The sequence below is a fragment of the Cyphomyrmex costatus genome, unplaced genomic scaffold, assembly GCF_001594065.2.
Source record: "Cyphomyrmex costatus isolate MS0001 unplaced genomic scaffold, Ccosl1.0 scaffold82, whole genome shotgun sequence".
Classification (NCBI taxonomy): Eukaryota; Metazoa; Arthropoda; class Insecta; order Hymenoptera; family Formicidae; genus Cyphomyrmex; species Cyphomyrmex costatus.
Window position 1 is genome coordinate 204044 of NW_017280397.1, and position 5622 is coordinate 209665.

The following is a 5622-nucleotide window of genomic DNA, read 5'->3' on the forward strand; positions in this document are numbered from 1 at the left end:
TAATGTCAAATTAAATATACCCGTATAAATTAAATATGCAAAAAAAAAATAATATCGTAGCTTGGCATACGTTAAGAAAGCCATTCGATGGCAGATATTAACTCGAGTCACATTTTACCAGGAGACATGTGGTTAATCATCAATTCTGCTTTGGTCATTCTATCAATGTTTTATATAGCGGTTTCCTTGTTCTCTCTGTTGTAACGTGAGCTCGCATAAATTGCGACGTTTCTGTGTCTGTATCTGACTTGCAACTCGATTTCTGCGAAACCTTTATAAGCCGTAGTGAACTTTGCGTATAATGTCTACATATCACCTATTACATTACCCAAAAACCTAAAAGTAACTTTAGAAACCCGATCTGCACTGATGGGCCAAGTCCGTATAGCTCGCGTCCGTTATATCGAGTCAATTCATCGCGATACAATCGTCTTGCCTTCGCCAATCAAAGCTTGTCTGATCCATCATGATGAAAGCCACAGAGAATTGCACAGTTAATCTACCTTGTCACTGTTGCACGAGATATGAATATTCGTTCCTTCGTCGATTTTGCTCAAGGCTGTCCTCCGCATATACCGAGCGTCAGTTCTAGTCAGCCTAAAACACGAGCTTGAGATGGCAGCGTTTGATACTTTGTTTTACACACTCAAGCACGGCGTCGCCGCTCGTCGTCGCTCGTCGTTGTCGCGATGAGCGACGACGACGATGGCGCGTCGTTCTTGATGAAGCGAAGGAGGACAGTTGCGACGACGTCTGACAAGGCGAGAAAAGGTAAGAGAAAGAGAGAAAGAGAACTTGACGATTTATAAACGGTGACGAATGGACGCGATCGCGGAAAGTCCTCGTCTCTTACTCGGCGTTTTATAAATGTCGCGTATAGCAATAAAGACGCTGGATGGATTAGTCGCAGGCATGGCGGTGCCGAGGCAGCGGTTTCTATTCTGGTGGATTGAAACCAGGCACGCGCGTCCAATGAATCAATCGGATGCCATCCGCCGCATCGGGTCCTCCACCCTCTCCCCTGCATCACGCGTCTTTGATCTGCCGGACGCTCTTAACGCGACAACGATGTTACAGAGTTCGCAACACTGTTTCGAGTCTACGAACTTCTCGCCACTCCTTTTTCATTATTTTCGAGATCGCTTAACTTAACGCCCGATAACTTCGCGAGCGCTGATCGTTCCGCTATTTCGGGCCCATCCCTCGCCCATCCCTCGCCCATCCTGCTTTCATTTTCGATCTTTATTGAGGACGACTTGTGTTGCGAGGCGTATTTTGCATTTCTTTCGTTCTTCCGCACAAAAAATTGGAAGTTTTGAAGTTTCAAAAATAACGGAGACACACTTCATCGTGATTCAGCAGGCGACTAATGGAGCTTAAGCATTAGCACTGTAATGTCATGAATTCTCTTGTAATAATATACGTATATGTATTCTTAAACTCTTAAAAGAGTTACAGAGACATACCACTTTATTTTTAGATAATGTTTAAGTAATAATTTTATTTCTGCATTTGTAGAATTCGTTTTTAGTTGATTTTATATAGAAACGAGTCAAAAATGTATGAGTTACTTCTTTAATTATCTAAACAGATAATATTTTTATCAGTACTAACAAAATGTAATAACTAGTTTTCAAAAAGTAAGGGGATGTTTCTTTACGAGGTCTATATCAGTATTAATGATTTTCTTCTACATCATAAAATAAGAGTAATTATTTATTTTTAATACATCTTTGTTCGCAACTATTTTTTTATAATTTCTATAAATCATTAATATAGATTTCCAGAAGTCATCCTCTTCTATCGAAGTACGCACCCGCGAGTGAAAGCGGTAACTCTTTTAGAGTTATCAGGATCGGAAGACTGTCGAAGATTTCGAAGAGACTTCGATTAGCGACAACTGATTATCACCTCTCCTATTAAGGCACGCTCTCACTTTATTATCGTCGTTAGCTGCGAAACTCGGAATTCACGTTCGGCCGGCGCGGCGCGCGGCGCCTCGCACAAGCTCTATGTAGAACCTCGGACCAGTTGTTCACGTCCCTCTTGGAGCGTCCGTTGTTCTTTTTCTACGGCGATGGTGTGACGCGAACACGGCGCGACGTATCCCCAATGTTCTCAGAATTCACGTACGCGTCATAAATAGTGCTCTTACTCGCACTCCGCCGTCTTCCGGTCTTTCTCTTCTTCGGCTTCTCGCGCGGACCGACGTTTTCCAATATTCCAAACTGCACTGATTCCATCTGGGGTCCCTCCGAATCACCTCCGACGTCGCTGTTTTCCCTCCTCCCCTCCTGCACCGCGCTTCGTCGAGTCTCATGTATCGATCGTCGCGTGTATATGAGTTCTTTTTACGCTTTCAGGTTGCCTTACGCTGCCGCGGGTCGCAAATATTACGCAGATGTGACGATAATAAGTAACGCGACGCGGGGAATTTCTGGATATATATACTGCGAGATACGACGACGCTAATATTCTCGATAAATCGTGATCTTTTATTAAACGATTCACAAGTCAAACCTTCAATTTATCGTCGTCGAAGTCTGTGATAAAATACTCTTCGTGGCATCGATAGTCGATATATAGGCCGTGGCATAATCGTAGATTATTCTCTGCGCTTTCGCCAATTTCTGCGCTTGCCAATTTCCGATATACTTTCGTACAAATAGCTTTACGCCGTCTTGCGCCGCGATTTATCGGCTTGCAATAATATCTACTTGCAATAAACCAATGCCGATTTGCAGCCACTTCGAACAGGCGGACCTAATTCTCGCGTCGACCTGCGATATATATACATATATATATATATATATGTTTGCGATGAATTATTCTTCCGCAGACGTTAGACGCTGTGACATCGGAGTCGGCGGGAGGATTCACTCGAGATATATCCTTCCGTCATACGAATTCATGCCGTTGAATGGAATTGGCGCCAAGCATTTTACGAGCGTGCGCGCGCAAGTCGGCATGGGACTCTGTTGTGCGTCGACCTTTACCTAACAACCCTCCCGCATCGTAGCCACCTCGCTTCCTCCTCGCTGCAACCACCGCGGCAGCCGCCCTCGTCGCCAACCCTGACCTGATTTATGAGATTCTGGAAGCGTCTACTACTCCACCGACGCGCGTATTCGGTCCGTCTCTCTCTCTCTCTCTCTCTCTCGCCCTCGACCCTTCTTCCCCTTCTGCCCTCGTAACGCAGACAGCTGGCTAGTGTTTCCATGAGCGCATGTACACGGAGACGCTTCCCCGCACGTGGAGCGTAGCAAGTGGAATTCTCTCGTTGGATTTCGTTCATTTCCGACTCTTTGTCTGCGCGTTTCGCGAAAAGCGAAGACTTATTTCGTATTCCGCGCGATATGTATCGAGGGCGCCGTCCTAATTAGTCGAGTGACAGGCTCTCGATTGCGCATACCAGATACGGCTGTTGCCTTGGTGTCTTATCAAGTTGCGTTAGTCGAACGCCGGATACCACGCGCACACACCGCGTTGCCTCTCAGCCGGAAACTGTGGCGCCGTTTTTCCTCTTCACTCTCCGTTTGTTTACATTCTTTTCGACTGTACGTTTTTCGACAGTTGGAAAATTCGTCATCGTGATACTGACGAAACCGCAGGCTGATTACTGCACAGCATTAACGTAATGTAATTTGCAAACTTCGGAGAACGCGCGACACTCGCTGTTCGACGTTTGACGGCGCACATAATCCACTTCGTATTCGTAAAAACATTCGCGTCTTCGCGGAAAACGCAAACTTCGATCCACTCGACGTTAGTTTTGACGCAATTAAAGCGACGTCGGGTCCGAATGGACTTTTCATCGCGAAAGGATTAAACTTGCTTTTTCGGCTTTGATGGCGTCATTCATCGCGAGCAAGGCGAAATTCCACGCGGCGACGAAAATTTCAATTTTTAGAACAATCCCCTCGTGCACGCTGACGTTTAGCAAGAATCTCTTCGTCAACAAGTAAATTTTCTTTACCCCGGGAAGAAAAAAAATTCGAGCGAGGGTTGGGTGTCACACAAAAGCCGAGTGATTTGTGACGTTCGCCATTCTTTTGACCGTACGGCAAGGTTCGCCCTCTCTACATCTCCCCTTCTCTTCTTCGTCTTGCTCGTAGATATGGCCGAGTAATATACGAGCCCTGCATCTGTTCCCCGAGTGACGCAACGTCCCGCCATAGATCACACCCGGGCTTTTAGAGAGTGAAGGCTGTTAAGGAGAGCGCGAGAGAGAGAGAGAACGGTCGGAGAAAGGAGATAGGGCGAGACGCCGTGAGGAGAAAAGAAAGAGAGGGCGAGAGTGAGATTGAGGGAGGAAGAGGGAGGGAAAGAGTGACAGGGTGACGTACTGTTACTGTTAAACTCGCCTGCACGTAAAGAAGAGCATGAGCAGGAGTGCGGCTGCCTCTCCAGCGTGTCGTGGCACGAAGGGGCTGCGAGGGGGGGTGAGGCAGAAGTGGTTGCTGGTAGAAGACCATGGAAGGTGGACGGAGACGTCGGTGTGTGTTGTAAAGGGACGTAGCAGGCTTGGATCGTGGATCAGAGAGACGAATGTAGTGTTCCTAAAAACGTGCACTTAGTTGAGAGTCATTAATGCGATCGTACTGGCGATTGTATTTTGAATTGATCGCTCTGGTGTGATGGAGAAAAATGTTAAAACGCTTCACAGATCCTACAAGGCACTGTCCTATCTTGAAATATATGACGCAGTCGGCAAAATGTCCGATTCAATGTTTAAGTCGGTTCCGCTTTTTGCTAAGCACTTCCAAAATTTGATACAGGAGATATGTTATTGTAGAAGGAGGAAGTAGAGAGAAATATAAATTTCTCTCTTTCTCTCTCTCTCTCTCTCGTAACATTAATAGATCATATAACAGATATGACTATATAAAGTTATTATCGTTATGTATGTATCTAAGGAATATTACGTCTATTATATGTATTTTTCAAAATATATCTTTACGTTTTTAGAATGTATACATTTACTCTTAAATTTCAGGCATCACTGTTTTATTAACATCTATTGAATTTTATAAACGAGGCCCCATTTAAGACATGTTCATAAAGAACATATTTATAGAGAGAACAGCATTGTCGAAGTAGGAAACTCGCTTATTCGGATTACGTAACGAGGGAATAATCCAAAGGGGGACAAGTGGCTCTATTCGCAGCTCACCATTCAAAGAATATTACAGTAAATCGGTACATATACCGGTGGAGCGATATATTGTCTGAATATGGGTTAAGAAATTTTCTTGGTTCTCTCGCGTGAAGGGTTGAGAGTAGGTGTAGAGGGTGGCAAGGGTTTTCAGATGAAGGAGAAGAACGGTGGCGAGAGACAGGGTGTGGGAGTAGGAGGAGGGAGGTGGGGTGGGGGGTGGGGACAGGGCAGAAAAGTGAAGCGGGGCGACAGCGGCACGATACAGTACGCCCCTGGCGCACCGACGTAGAAACCATTGAGGCGAGATATACGAGCGAGAGTTTGTTTGCGCTTATGGCCTGCGTCTGGAAAAGGGAAGGTAGGAGGGGGTGACGGGGGACGGGGAGTTGGCGTTTTATCGGGGCACCCTTATGCCTATTATGCCTTCGCGCCTCGCTCCGTCACGCCGTGCAGAAACCCCGTGC